Source organism: Ochotona princeps, chromosome 27 (genome assembly GCF_030435755.1).
Source record: "Ochotona princeps isolate mOchPri1 chromosome 27, mOchPri1.hap1, whole genome shotgun sequence".
Classification (NCBI taxonomy): Eukaryota; Metazoa; Chordata; class Mammalia; order Lagomorpha; family Ochotonidae; genus Ochotona; species Ochotona princeps.
In genome coordinates, this window is record NC_080858.1 from 5,139,836 (window position 1) to 5,155,935 (window position 16,100).

Sequence of the window (16,100 nt, forward strand, 5' to 3'; positions counted from 1 at the left end):
TCCTTTGAGCCTATTTATTGCAAGTTATCTGTGAAACAACAGTGAAAAGAATCTCAAGATTCAATTCTTATTTTAGCTGCTACCTGTTTCTTACTATCAATTGTTTTGGTGTTGTCTTTCTGCCTTCTACCACAACCTTGTTCTAAACACTTTCTGTTTGTGCTTTTAGATCTTGGGAAACTGACTTTTCTACATTATTTAGGAGAATTCATAGTCTTTTCGGAAAGTCACTTTCTGTTGCTTCTAATTGTCATTGAGCTTGGCATTTTTCTAATGATAGATGTCGCTTTCCACAATTAATTACACGTATTTTCACATGAATATATCTGAATGTTTCTATGTGAAAGAAAGACAGAAATAGAGAACTTCCACCTGCCTGTGACATCTGGGACTGGATCAGGCCAAAGCCAGGAGCCAGGATTTCCCCTGTGAGTGACGGGGACCCAAGTATTTGATTCATTATCTGCTGCCTCCCAGAGTGCATATTAGCAGAAAGCTGGAATTAGAAGCCACGTTGAGACTTGAACCCAGGTACTCTGCTTGCTCCCAGGGTGAGCTTTAATAGGAAGATGATTCTGAAGCACACTCATTCCATTATGGGACTGGGATATGACAAGCAATTTCATGGCAACTGGCTTCACTGTAACCCAACCAGCAAAGGACAGACACAGCAGTTTTGCACATACCTTTGGTAATGGCTTTGTGTGGGGACTGGCCTCCAGGCTCTCCCAGGGAGGAGTACGGGGCATTGTAGCAGAGCAGGTTGGAGGCAACAGATTCATGATTCATGCTTGTTAGATTCTCGCCACTGTTCTGGGCCAGTGGAATTGAGGCAATTGAAGTTGACAAACAATGAATTGTACCTGGGATGTTATTAACCAAGCTGGTAAAACATTCACGTTTCATCTAAGCACTTGAGCAAATGCAGTAAGTTCTGATTTTTAGGACAGTGCTCACTATTAACAACAGTAGCTTAATCAAATTTTATATTTTTCATCACTAATATAACACATTTGGAATTTAATCCCATACTTTTTTTTTTTTAAATATGGAACGCTTCACGAATTTGCGAGTCATCCTTGCGCAGGGGCCATGCTAATCTCTGTATCGTTCCAATTTTAGTATATGCGCTGCCGAAGTGAGCACAATCCCATACTTTTTTTCCAAGATTCTAGCCAATACAATTTTCTGTGATCCTCCATCTTTTTCCATCTTTTTCCAAGATTATATCTTCTTGCATTTTGCTCTCCGAGTTACTGTGACAGGTTCAAACACATCTCCTGGGAATTTTGTATGTTGAAGTCCTAAATCTCAGAACCTTACAATGTGTCCTTGTTTTAGATAGGGTCTTTAGAGAAGTAATCAAGTCCAAACAGTATCAGTTATGGCTTATTTATCCACTATGTCTTTTTTTTTTTTTAATTAATTTATTTTTTACAAAGTTAGATATACAGAGAGGAGGAGAGATAGAGAGGAAGATCTTCCATCCCATGATTCATTCCCCAAGTGAGCACAAAGGCCGGTACTGTGCTGATCCAGAGCCAGGAGCCAGGAACTTCTTTCCAGGTATCCCACGTGGGTGCAGGATCCCAAAGCATTGGACTGTCCTCGACTGCCTTCCCAGGCCACAAGCAGGGAACTGGATGGGAAGTGAGGCCGCCGGAATTAGAACCAGCGCCCATATGGGATCCCGGCGTGTTTAAGGCAAGGACTTTAGCTGCTAGGCCATGCCGCCGGGCCCACAAATAGGCTTTTAAAGAAGTGAATGGGAAGTCAGTTAGTTTGGGACCACACTTCTGTATGCAATTTCTCATTCCTGTGCCAGTGGTCATTCTTCTTCCGGCAAAGTGGCTTTCTTAGAAAAGGGATTTTTTTTTTCCACAAGACCCTGCCTTGTAGCTGGACCAAAAGAGCATTACAAAGGCCATTTTTGTAGCTGCTGTAACTTCAACAAATGTTCATAATAATCATCATACCCACTCTTTGAGGTACGAGTGAGTACTCAAAGATTTTCAATTTTTAAAAATAATATGTAATTCTGCACATCTGAAATTCTTTCATTCATTCATTCAGTCATTTGAAAGGCAGAGCAACAGAGAAGGCTCTGCTATCTGCAGACTCTCCCCAGACAGCCCCAACAGCCAGGACTGTGACAAGCTGAAGCCTATTTTCAGTAGGGTCATCATTTTGATATTGTGTCCTGCAAATTCTTTTAATTCCAGATGCAAGTCAATTATCAGAAGCATGATTTAGAAATATGGTCTTCAGGCCCAGTGCGATAGCATAGTGGCTAAAGTCCTCACCTTTGATGTGCCGGGATCCCAGATGGACACTGGTTTGTGTCCTGGTGGTCCCGCTTCCCATCCAGCTCTCTGCTTGTGGCCTGGGAAAGCAGTTGTGGACGGCCCAAAGCCTTGGGACCCTACACCTGCCTGGGAGACCAGCAAGAAGCTCTGAGTAAACCATCAAATGGGAGATCTTCCTCTCTTTCTCTCCTCCTCTCTGTATATCTGCCTTTCCAATAAAAATAAATAAACCTAAAAAAAAAAAAAAAAGAAATATTGCCGGAGTCCAGCTCCAGCCGAGAGTTCAGAGCTCGGGAAGGGTGCGTGGAGTCGGCGACAAAGAAAGACACAGACACTGACGACTTGGTGCGTTCTCACAACAGCCCAAGAAAAAGCTGTCCTTTTTATTTACTCAAAACCTCACAGCTTTTGTACAAGCAACTAATTGTTCTATTTTTTTACTTCAAGACTAAGGGGGCATGTACAGACATTCAGTCATTCCGTCTGCACTTCAGGGCTAAGCAGGTGCCCCTAGAGATAATTCTTTAAAACACTATATTCATATTCTTCAAAGCAAGCCATTATTCATTCTTTAACAGTAGCCATGGAGCGGCAGCCAGGACTCCAAGGCCAAGGCACATGCGATTACCTACCACATTTCTATTTCTACAATTTGCTCATTATTCAATGGGAAAATAGTTTACAAGGGGAAAAAATATAAATCTAAAAACAAAAGTTACAAATATTAAATCCCCCTACAACTATAAGCTCTACAGCCCCATAAACAATAAAACAATAATCAAAAGCATTTTTCTTTAATAAAAGCATCCTTAATTCCTCTAGCTAAAAATTATAAAAGCGGCTAAAACAATTACATTTTCTATGCTCCAAAAAATTGCAAAAACAGGCCAGCCTATAAAATAACAATAACTATACTTATTGCCATAGCAATTTCAGCTCTCACTCCCATCACTTGCATTCCTGTGGGTCCACTGGGTGCTACCTGCCTGGCCAGGCCCTGGAAAGGAGGCAGATCCGCCTCACCTGTGACCTCCTGTCTTCCTGCTGCCTCCTGGCCTTGAACCAGTCATTATTTTAGGGCAAGGCACTCGTGCAGTGCTCCCAACAAAATATGATCTTCCTATTGTGAGATGTTAAGACGTAGAAGCGAGGGTGCCTTTCAGATATGATTGGGTCAAGAAGGCTCCAACTTCAGGTTAATGACTCTCCATCAGTCTGTTAGATGGGTGAGGCTGGAAGGGAATTCTGTGGCATCTCAATTTGGAACAACTCACCTCCAGAACTATGAACTCAATGACCCTCTGTTCTTTAAAGATTAAAGTGTTACACTACAGCAACAGCTATTAGGCCAGGCCAGGCTGATTGCTACATTAAATGAAGGCAAAGACATGGACAGGGTAACAGTGATGCACTGCTGATGGCGGTCTGAAGTGCTGTGCTGAATTTGCAAATTAATTTGTCTCTATCTGGGAAAGCTAAGAAGGATGTGCCCTGGGACACAGCGATTCCATTACTGGGCATGTTCTCTGGAAACACTCCTGCGTTCGGGCACAAGGCGGCACAGAAGAACGTTCAAAGCTGTATTGTTTATCACAGAAGGAAACTGCATCAATACTTCAGGTATTGCTATGGATTTTCTATTTTATTATTTGTTATTATTGTTAATTTCTTACTGTTCCCTAATCTGAAAATTAAGCTTTATTACACATATGCATTAGAGTGAAAAAAAAGGATATATAAAATTCAGTACTATCTGTGGCTGGAAGTATCCACTGGCCTCTTAAAATGTATTCCTGTGGATAAGCAGGCACTACTGTGCAGCTGTTTGAATTTAAATCTATGCAAGCACAGAGAGTGAAAACAATTAAGCTCTATGTGAAGTTAAACATGTAAAAATAAAACTGAATGCTTTAAGCATACCTGCACCACATTTGATTATACTATGAAGAAAATGAAGAGATGATAAAACTAAAATCAGGTAACTTTAGGCAGAATGGGGAGGGATTAGGGAAAAGGCAGCTGAGTATGCGTAAAAACTGAATATTTATGTTCTTTTCGCCGGAACTACCACCTTCCAGCTATTCACCAAGATGACAAATGCAAACAGAAACAGGATAGGCACAGATACATGTTCTGCAGGACTTTTAGAAATCAAGGAAGCTGTTCCTTTGGCCAGTTACATGTGCATTTACAAGAGAGGTGACGTTGTAAACATCTAGGGAATGGATGCTCCTGCTCAAAAAGGAATGCCTCCCTAAATATCTATCACCTTGGCATTCCTGTAGGGTTTGCAATGTCACCCAACACACTGGTGGCATTGTTGTGAACACACAAATTAAGGGCAATAGAACAAATGCGTGTATTGACCTTATTGACATGTGGGAAGAAAAATGATCAGAAAAGGAGTAAGCCTGGCAATGTGAGGACTTCAGCCCCTAGGCTACCACGCCAGGTAAAGAATATTTCTTTAAGATTTGTTTTATTTATTTTTTCATCAAAAAGGCAGATTTATAGAGCGAAGGAGAGACAAATATCTTCCATTCACTGGTTCACTCGCCAAGGGGTCGCAATGGCCAGAACTGAGTCCATCCAAAGCCAGGAGCTTCTTCCTGGTCTCCTATATGGGTGTCAGGGCCCCAAGGCTTTGGGACATTTTCTGCTACTTTCCCAGGCCACAATCAGAGCTGGATGGGAAGTGGAGCAGCTAGGTCATGAACCCGTGCCTATATGGGATCCTGGCACATGCAAGGTTAGAATTTGGTCACTGAGTTGCCAAGGCTCTCAAATAATAATTTTTATCACTATAGTCTGTAGTAAATAATCCATCAAAAAAGACAACTGGATTATTGTCTTAAATGAATTATTAAATAATTATACTTTTAAAAAATATTACTAATTAATTATTTTTTAAAAATTGTCAGAGAATTGAACCCTTGTTCCTGGCCTCAGGACACCTGGGAATCTTACCCTGAATTTATCTTCCTCAAACATTAACCCTCAGAATGTATAAAGATAAATGTGCTCTGTTTCGCAGACTGTACTTTTTTGTGTGTGAGCAGTGCCCAGCTATCTAGATGATTTATTGCACAGCCTTTCACTGACGGGGTGCAGTTGCCTTGACAGACATTAGTAGGTCACACACACCCTGAGGAATAATGTGACCAACAGTGTAAAAAGACAAGGAAAGGCAGATGAGCAGCTTCCCACAGCCAGCGTGGTCCCTCTTACTGGACCACTTATTCTAGAGTGCCACCATGGAACCTGTGTCTGGCAAATTGCAAGACTTCTGTTAATGATGGTGCTCTCATGCTTAAAGACCTACTCTGCATCCGCACTGTGGAACCACACTATCCAGATTTGTATCAGAAGTAGCAATTAATGTGAAGATCTCTGATTCAATATGGTGAATCCTTTGTGTGGTAAGAAAATGGCCAGGAGCTAAAAAAAAATTGTGACGCCTGAAAAACTGCTGAAATGCTATGTCTAGTATATTATGGCTTTGATAACTGATAGAATTCTTAAATTTTTATTCCTATACTTTTGTTTTATTTGAAAGGCAGAGAGAGGTTACCTATCCTCTGGTTTACTCTCCAAATGCCTGCAACAGCCATGGCTGGTTCTGGCTACAGCCAGGGGTATGGAACTCAGTCCATGTCTTCTGAGTGGGTACAGGGACCCGAGTACATGAGTCGCCATGTATTGCCTCCTAGGATTAGTGTCTGCAGATTGTTGGACTGGGAGCAGAACCAGACCTCCAATCCAGGTTACCGAAGGGGTGTCTTGCATCAAAAACTCATATCCAAGAACTGATTACAATACAAACTTCTAAAAATAAATCCTCACCTTACATGTGCCAGGATCCCATATGGGATGTCCTGACTGCTCCACTTCCTATCCAGCTCTTGGTTTGTGGATTGGAAAAGCAGTTGAGGATGGTCCAAACCCTTGGGAACCCACACCCACATGGGAGACCCAGAAGAGGCTCTTGGCTCCTGCCTTCAGATTGGCTCAGCTCCAGCCATTGCAGCCATTTGGGGAGTGAACCAATGGATGAAAGATGTTCTCTCCATATTTCTCCTCCCTTTATAAAAATCTACCTTTCAATAATAGTAACAATAATAATACTTTTTTTAAAGACAAAGTAGTCTGCAGAGAGCAGTATTCAACTAAATACGAGCTTTAACTGATTGGCCATCTCTGCCCCATATTGTTAAAAACAAACAAGACAGCATCCAAAATAAGGGTGATGCTCACAGTCCCGCTAACACCCTGAGAGGGCAAAGCAAGGGCACCATAACTTGAGGGCCAGCCCCCTGAGATCCCTTACTTATCCAACTCTCTGAGGTCCCAGTGAGAGTGTGCAGAGCATGATTAATGTCCACATTAATGCACTTCAAAGAAACCGGGCTATTTTGTTGATAAAGACAAGCACTCTGAGAATGTTGCACTCTTGGATCCTAAAAAAGGTATCAGGATGCCAGCGATTTCACTGAGTGCTGCAGGACAGAGCAGTTTGCACACGATGAGTATTTAAAAGAGGCAAACCAACTGCAGTGTTTCTATTCGTCCTGAACTTGAGCCTCACCAGGAGTCAAGCTGGTGGCCACTCCAACACGAAAGGGGCATCTATGACAAGTATATGTCTTCATGGGATAAATGTCCCACAAATGACTATAACTTGTTATCAGCATGCCATAAGGTCTAGTATCAATGAAGTCTAGTCTAGCAATGAAGAATGGCCCAAGTGCTTAGGTCCACGCACTCTCTTGGGGAAACCTGGAGTAAGCTCAGGACTTCTGAGTTTGGTCTGGCACAGCCCTGGCCATTGCAATCATTTGGGGAATGAATCAACAGATGGAAGATCTCTCTCTCCCTCCCTCCTACCCTCCCTCTCACTGTGTAATTGCCTTCCAAATAAATAAATACATCTTTTCTTTGAAGCAATTGATGAAGACAAAAAGCCTCAGAGTGTTCTTTTTAAAGATTTACTCATTTATTTAAAAAACATAGGATAGGGAGACACAGAGAGAACTCCTGGCCACCGGCCCCTCCTCAAACACCCACCATAGGAGCTGAAAATTCAGCCCCCATCTCCCACAGGGATGGCAGGACCCACTCACTTGAAACCTCATCCCTGACCCCCTGGTATGCATCAGCAAGAACCTGGGGTCAGAAGTAGAGCTGGGCATTGAATTTTGACTGATGTAAGATGTGGACTTTTTTTTTTAAGATTTATTTATTTTTTTGAAAGGCAAAGAGAAAGAGGGAAAGACAGAGAGATCTTCCATGTGGGGATACAAAGCAGTGTGCATCTCTATTCTCAAGTCAGAGATGGACTCCCAATTAAACTGTTGGACATATCTAGACAAGGTGATGCTGGACTGTCTCTGACATTGTCTGTACCAGCAGAGTCAGGACACACTTAAATGGCAGACTAATGGACTTTTGACTGCTTATGCAAGCCTGTACTATTGTGATAATATGGGGAAAATCAGTTGGAGGGGGTGGGAATTTGGGAAGAAGGCAGGAAAATCCTAAACCCTATGGAATTGTACCATAAAATTCGAAAAGTTTTAAAAAGAACCTAAAAAAAGGTGGCCAGGCCAAGGCCAGAGCTTTTTCTGGGTCTCCCATGTGCGTGCAGGGGCACAAGGACTTAAATCTTCATCTGCTATTTTCCTAGGCATATGTACAGGCCTTGAATTGGAAGCAAAGCAGCCAGGACTCCAACCAGCAACCATATAGGAAGCTGATAATTCACCCCAGCACCAGCCCTGACTTGGGCATCTTATCGGCTCAGCTACACATATATACCTGGCCCACAGTTCTGTTTCCACATGCAGTTCAGTCACTGCCCATTTGTACAGCCATTCTTTTCACCTAAATGTCCTAGGAAGTTCTGATGGAACAACAAAGAATAACAGTAAAACTATTGTTGGTTTTTGCAACTCACACACACACAAAATCAGCTTTTAAAACAGTTTTAAGGATGCAGAAAAAAAACACTGGTTAATATTTATGCAACAGCAACATTTTGTATTTATAACACTGTCCATCTTTGTGTGTGTGTCATTCAGTTAACTTTATATTTTGTGATGGAGCAAAGAAAAAAGCCTTAGATCTACTTTGAATGACAGTAGGCCCCCAACTCCCTGTGTCCCGCAGCTGGCTCAGCCTGCCCTACCTTGACTGCTGACCATATCACTATCTTACAGAGTCTTAGCTGTTTGCCCAAGCTCTCCCCACCATCTTCGGAGTTGAACCTTAGTTCAATCCTCTCTAGCCACACCACCGTCAGCCACGGTCCAAGCTCTTCAGTTATCTCAGAAGTTCATTCATCTCTCCCAGTTACTTTCGGCTCTATAAGCCACAAGCTAACGCAAGACGGCGCTCCCTCTGCTGTGCATTCACAGGGACTGAGGCCACCTCAGCTTTGTCTGAATAAATCTATTTTAGTTAGGAGCTGACTTTGGCCTCCTCTCTCTCGTACTTTTCCTTATCTCACATTTTGTACTGACTCTCAGAATGTAGTGAGGTAGACAGCTAGTTCAAGGTCTCAAGCTTGGAAGCCACTCCCCACCCACCACCTAGGTATTCCCTCCTGCCCACCTGTGATGCCCATCTCACAGGGGGTGGTACTGCATCGTTGTGTAACCACTCCCCTCACAAGCCCATACAAAGATCCATGATAGGAAGGGATTCTCTCTCTTGCTCACATGCTTCCATAGCTCTGGCACTCTGACTCTAGGCCAGGACAGACCCTGAGGACAGGCATCCCTTGAGCATGGTCCCTTGTGCACATGAGGGTTGAGCGTGTGGTGGGTGGAGTTGGGCTGGGCCACAGCATCCATTAGTTTGTATGAGATGGAGCTGGGAAACCGACTGGGCAACTGCAACCACCAGTGTGTGTGTAGGCTGATGTGGGTGATGGACTGATCCGGACTCTAGCAGTGGCTAGCACACACAGGAGTTTGATCTGGGGTCACCCTGGTGATGTTTGTTTGGGGATCTTCCCAAATGGATCACTGGACTCAAAATTCAGACCTCGAAGAAAAACCTAGGATATGTGGTCTGACTGAAGAGCATGTGTCAGAACTGGACTTCTCAGTTGCTGAAGCCTATGCAGTGGACAGGATGCCCAGATTCTCACGGGGGAATCATCGAGGCCTGCAGAGGACATGTAGTACCCCACAGGGCAGCACAAACTGGATAACTGTCCTGGCTTTGACCACAACTATCTGGGCAAGTGAAACTAAGGTGGACTATGTCACTCAATGAACTTTAGAAGGATTTCCTCAACCTTGGGGCAACAAAATCAATAGCATCTCAGAACTATCAAAACCATATAAGCAGTACCCTTAGAACATGCTTCACATCAGGGACCCTGGGATGACATTGATAGGAACAGTCTGGTTGTGTTTATTTACTTCCATCTGTATCTATACTGTTTCCATCAATACATATTTAATATGGATGTAGATGAAATTAATCTATGGGAGATATTGGAAGCAGCATTATCAATAACCTCAATTATATCCTTAACATTATTACACTTTTATCTGAAATTGAGAACCCAGAAACAGCTATAGTAATAGAACACTTATGTAAATTATGCTGTGATTTGATAATGGATATAGTATGTGTGTCAGAGCTTTGGAGCAGAAGTGGCTCCATCTTCCTAGACTACTGGTGAAATGGAGTCACCTCTCATATCACTCCTATCAAGAAGCTCTAATGCAAATAAACATGTTATGAAAAACAAGTTCTGGTAAAAACGACAAGAGAAGAAAAATATGTTTTGACAAATATGTAAAAAAATATGTTTTGCAGAACTAAGAGAAAGCAAAGTGTGTGACCGATAGATAAGTTATAACCAATTGGAAATAAGTAAACATGTTTGTGAAGTGAAAGTAACCAATGAAAATACATTGTAAACATGTAATAACCAATCAAAACATTGTAAACAACTTGACCCATTGAATTGTATAAAAACCCATGCCTCACTCCCAGTCAGTGAAGCCGGTAGGTTCCCACTAGACCGGAGCCAAAGCCCAGCAGACTTCCACGAAACCAAAGTCAAGGGCATTCTCGGTGGCTTCCCTCATCCTGTTGTGTGTGTGCTCGCTTGAATAAACGCTCGGTAGCAAGCATCAACTCTCTCTCGGTGTTCGCAACAGACATCAAGTGGCGATCCCACATCCTCAGGGTACTGATGTGGTTAGGCTGCTGGAGTGATCTCTCCTCTTTTCTAACTTCCTCTAGACACAGGAAGAAGAAAGGAGGGCCCGGCACAGTAGTCTAGTGACTAAAGTCCTCACCTGGCACACACCAGGATCCCATATGGGGGCCGGTTCTAATCCCAGCAGCTCCACTTCCATCCAGCTCCCTGCTTGTGGCCTGGGAAAGCAGTCAAGGACGGTCCAAAGCCTTGGGACCCTGCACCCGCGTGGGAGATCCGGAAAGAGGCTCTAGGTTCCTAGCTTCAGATCGGCTTAGTACTAGCTGTTGCGGCCACTTGGAGAGTGAATCATGGGACAGAAGATCTTCCTCTCTGTATCTTCTCCTCTCTGTATATCTGATTTTCCAACTTGAAAAAATAATAATAAATCTTAGGAAAAAAAAAAAAAAGAAAAAAAGGAGATCGGAAACAGTTGTCTCATCCACGTTCCCCCGTTCGTCGACCCCCAGAATTCTAATCAGTGGTCCACATGTGCATGCATGCTTTTCAACTATGTAAACATCAAAAAAAAAAAAAAATGAATCTATTAAAAAAAAAAGAAGAAGAAGAAAAGAAATACATCTAAAGCCTAAGGAAGTGGCAGCTGTTGTGATGGTTCAGTGGGTTGAGGTAGTGTTTGCAATGCCAGCATCCCACAAGTTCCCTGCTAATGCACCTGAGAAGTACTTGGGCCCCTGTACCCATCGGAGGCAGCGCCCCGCTCTGCCTGGCTCAGCCCTCTGACGAGTGAACAGATAGGTCTACATCCTTTTCTTTTTGTAACTTCGCCTTTCAAATAAGTCTCGGAAACAATAATGTGTAAGGAAAAACAAACAAAAACCAGGACTTTTCCTAAAACCCCCGTGTTTCTTCTTCTCTCCTGGCAGTGTGAGAGGAGTTAGACTGGGTAGTAGGCAGTTAGGGTTTTCTGGGTCCCCAAGTCATTTTTTTCTCAAATATAAAGGGGTATTTTCCCCACCATGTCTTGGATTCACCAGAGCACGTTCTCTCCCAAGACAAGTGCATATCTTATCAGAAACATACTTCCCCAAGAGACAAGGGCTACATTGACATATCAATTCCCCACCTGAAGCCTCAGCCCATTTCTGTCTCCAGCCATTGTCAAGAGGGACGGCTTCAGACTGGCCTCTTTATCATTAGAAAGGGACCAAGGAAGTTGGCCAGTGACACCTTTCTGGCCTTTTGTCCCAAGGCCAGGTACCATGGAAACCAGGAATTTTCTTTGTTTATGGAGAAACATCTTTGAGGGGAACCTTTAAAAGATGCTTCCCCACCATTAATAGGGGTCTTTTACTTTTCCTCCTGCCACTATGGCAGAGGGCTAGGGTCTTTTTACTTTTCTCCTGCCACTATTTCAGGGGACTAGGGTCCTTTCTATCTCAGAGCCCCCTCCCATCACTAGGATGGGAGTCTCCTCTCTCAACTTTTCTAATAAATCTTACTTTAAAACTAAACTGTGTCCGCACAAAAATTCTTCTTTTCTGCGAGACAAGAATTGAGGTTGCTCGGGTTGGGGGCAGACCAGGCTGAGTCAGTTCACGTCATCCACTGGCAAATCCGAGCGCTGGAACTATGTGGGGGCCTGGCCAGGTTCGGTTGCGATAAAAACAGTACAAAACACAAAATGCCAAGGTGAAATGGCCTGTGCCAGTAGGGAATGCAGCACCCAACCAGCACACCTCCCACTGGTTTAGGTGAGGGACGAGTGTGTGATGGGCAGAGCCGGGAAGAGCTGCAATACTCATTGGTTCCATTGGAGGTCAGGGCTCAGAATAGAAGCAACCCAGGGGTTACAACCACCAGCTGATCGGAGTGATGGACTGTGGTGGGTACTGTGCTTACTAGTAGTGCATGTAGGAGCCTGGACTGGGAACACCTCAAAGTTTCTTTGGGGATTCCCCTGAACAAAATGGAGGAATCAAAACATTAACCAAGAAAAGATAGAAGATGGAGTAGATCAATCAACCACCTCAGCTATATGTTTGCAGCGAAAAACTGGACAAGGGGAAACTCGAAGATGGACTATGTCAATCAGTGGACTCTGCACCAGCCTCATCGTACCTGGACTGTTGCTGATGATATGTTGGAGCTTCTAATTGATCAAGGTGACGCTCTGCTGGCTCTGCCTTCAAACCTGAGAGGGCCTCCCTAAGAGGCCGTTGAACTTGACTGGACAGTGGGATGCTAGATTCTGTATGCTGTGAGCTTGTAATTAGGGAATCCCAGCGGAACTTGAGCTGTGGTTATGCATCAAGGTGAAGGAATTCACCATGGGGGAAGGGTTTGGGGTGAAGGGGGGGAGAATCCCAGTACCTATGAAATTGTGTCATGTAATACAATGTAATTAATGAAAAATGAATAGAAAAGAAAGTATTTGCACAGATAAAAAAATAAAAATAAATAAATAAATAAATAAATAAATAAAAAAGAATTGAGGTTGCTGCCGTATTCAGGGTCAAAAAACCTTACAACAGCAGGACGCACCCCACCTCCTAGATTCATCTTGGGAAGTGTTTTCCTCTTTCTTCTTTTCCCATTTGCTTGTTCACTTTGCAAAACCCCCTCTCTTTGCAATGGATCCCGTCTTTTTATTTATGTACCAAGCTGAGGTTGTACCCACCAAGGCTTTGTTGGTAACATGGAGTCTTCTCAAATAAATACTACTTTGCACAAATTGTGTGTAAATTCTTTCATTAGACACAAGAGCTGTGATTGCTGCTAACTTTAACATCGAATTTCAAGTCCTTGGGCCCCTGCACCTACCTTGGAGACCTAAAAAAAATCTCTTGCTTTTTGCCTTTGGCCTTGCCCACCTCCTGCTGTTGCAGCCATTTGGGGAGTGGATCCGTGAATGGAAGATTCTCTTTATCTATTGTTGCGAGTTGACCAAATCTATCCCACTGACTTTATTCACTGACTGGTGCCATCCGGTGCACAATCACATTCCACCGCACATGGGATCAGCCATGTTCAGGGGTTCTTAAACAATCATCACCCCATGAAGTCAGAGAGCACTGCCACGTGATGCGAATTGTTCAATCAACCAAGCTTACATCAGTGCACCACACAAAATATCCAGTCACCTGTAGAGGCATGAAACACAAATACCCAGTTTAACCTGCATACACTTTAAACTATCCAATCAGTAAGAGCCACACCCCTCGTAGCAGCAAAAAACCAGGCAAACAGGTCCTCCCAATTCCATTTACAGAAAACAATTTGGGACAATCAGCTTACTTATGTGAACTGTAAAAGAAAAGCAAGATCTCATCTTGTGATAAGCACCATCACTCCCTTTCCAGGGCTTTCCAAGAACCCAAGGTTATGGCAAAGGTCAGGTCACGGCCATGTCTCAGCAATGTTTCAGAAGACCTAGCCTCACTGTTGCTACTTTCTGTTGTCTGGACTGTTGCATTTTTTTTTTTAAAAGATTTATTCATTTTTATTACAGCCAGATATATACGGAGGAGGAGAGACAGAGAGGAAGATCCTCCGTCCGAGGATTCACTCCCCAAGCGAGCCGCAACAGGCCGATGTGCGCCAATCCGAAGCTGGGAACCTGGAACCTCTTCCGGGTCTCTCACGCGGGTGCAGTGTCCCAACGCACTGGGCCGTCCTCAACTGCTTTCCCAGGCCACAAGCAGGGAGCTGGATGGGAAGTGGAGCTGCCGGGAGTTCAAGGCGAGGACTTTAGCCGCTAGGCCACACCGCAGGGCCCTGGACTGTTGCATTTGAAACTCTACCTTTCACTTTGTGGTGAGGTAGGCAGCTTGTTCAGGGTCACCGCTTTGGAAGTCACTGCTCCACCACTTGGGTGTTTCCTCCTGCCCACCTGTGACTCTCACCTATCACCTGGGAGGGTGCGGCATTGCATTGCTGTGTAACCACTCCCCTCACTAGCCCCTGTAAAGGCTCATGATAGGGAGGGGCTAAGGAGCCTCAGTGTCAAAATCCCAACCATTTGTTCATAGCTCATTGCTACTAAGAAACTGTGTGAGCCTGCAGGCCAAACTGTCTATGTGACCTTTAGCGACCTATGTGACCTTTAACACCAGTGGGTCCCAAATCTCATGAACCAAGGCCCACCTAAGTCTGCTTATCTCACAGGTGGCTCCAAGTAATTAAGTGGGTGCTTACCTCAGTTGCTGAAGGCATGGGCTGTCCAGCGAGATAAGTAGAGAATGTGTGGTATTTCCCCTCACCTTGCAGGCTATTGTGAATTGCCCCTTTTCAAGCTATTGTGGACTGCCCCTATAAAAACCCTATAAATGTGCTGTTGAGGGGAAGCGAAGCCACACTCCAGTAAAGGGTGTTGGTCCTGGGCACTGGCTGGTGAGTCTACCAGCTGCCTGCTCTCAACCAAGAACCCAAGCTCGGACATGCCGAGCTTGAATAAACCATCCTTGTGCACTTGGATCGACTTCAGACTCCTGGTGGTTTCTGGGGATCTCAAAATCTGGGCACAACAGGGCTCCCTCTCTTGGTCATATCGCTCTAGCACTCCTACTACTGGCCTTCCCAATACCTGCTTACTCTCTGGCTTCCCACGCACAGACTCCGAACACAAGTATCCCCTGAGCATGGCCCCTGTATGTCTGTATTCCTCACCCTCTGTTCACTGCTTGGACGCCACAGTAAAGACAGCAATGCTAAGACGCTTTGTATTTCTAATTTGTGTACTTTCAAGAGTTCCAGGAGAGGTGAGGCCTAGCAGTAATGGAACGTGGGCACAGAAGCCAGGGGAAGGTGAATGCAGCTCTGGAAGTGTGTCCAGGTTGTTTGCTGCATGTCTCTTAGGATGACTTATATTGATGGGGAAGCTGGGATGTAGGTCTTCAGCTTAATGGACGGATTTCAGAGTAATTACCATTTGTTCATCTTGGGGTTTCAATTCAGACTCGACTGCCATATGGACTTGTGATTTGCTATTTCTAGCGGGTGCTGTTATCACCAAACTTGGTTAATAAAGACTCCTTAATAAACTTTAGACATGTCTGGCGTGATCTTGCTTGCACCCTGCAACAACTTAAAACTTTTTTTTTCCTCTTTCTGCCTATTTTCCTACTTTCCTTCCTCCTTTTATTTTCAAGCCCAGTGATAATGTGTCCTCGGTTTTCCCACCCAGGGAAGCACTCGGCAAGCAAAGGGCCAGACAGGGAATATTTAAAGATGGGTAGACACAGAGTCTGCTACATTCTGTCAGGATGGACTAACGTGTAGATAGGGCCAGGTCCCTAGCGGAACGAGAAAAGGGGGAGTTTCCTTGAAAAGATACTTGTTCTGCCCAGACAGTGCTTTTAGCAAGACTGAAGTGCCATCCCACCCTTTTGAGATTCTAATTTTATCCTAAGGACAGATGGAGGAAGTTATCAATCACATCCTTCTAATGGCTTTTGGTCTCACCAAGAGTGAGGCAGGGTTCCACGTTTTCTAGTAGTCTGAAGGCATCCATCACTGCTGGCTCCGTTGTCCAGCACACAGCTCTCCTGAAGCGCTGGAGACCACCTCTTTTGTAAAAGATACTTCCCCAGGGCCCGGCGGCGCGGCGTGGCCTA

At 44.2% G+C, this 16,100-nt stretch overlaps 1 non-coding gene across 1 annotated transcript; it reads right to left on the reverse strand.

Annotated features, from left to right (window-relative positions):
* Positions 1-1,042: 1,042 nt before the first annotated feature.
* LOC118760290 (U6 spliceosomal RNA) lies at positions 1,043-1,146 on the reverse strand. The gene has a single exon (XR_004996691.1). It is a non-coding gene; the product is annotated as a U6 spliceosomal RNA (small nuclear RNA).
* Between the last annotated feature and the right edge of the window lie 14,954 nt (positions 1,147-16,100).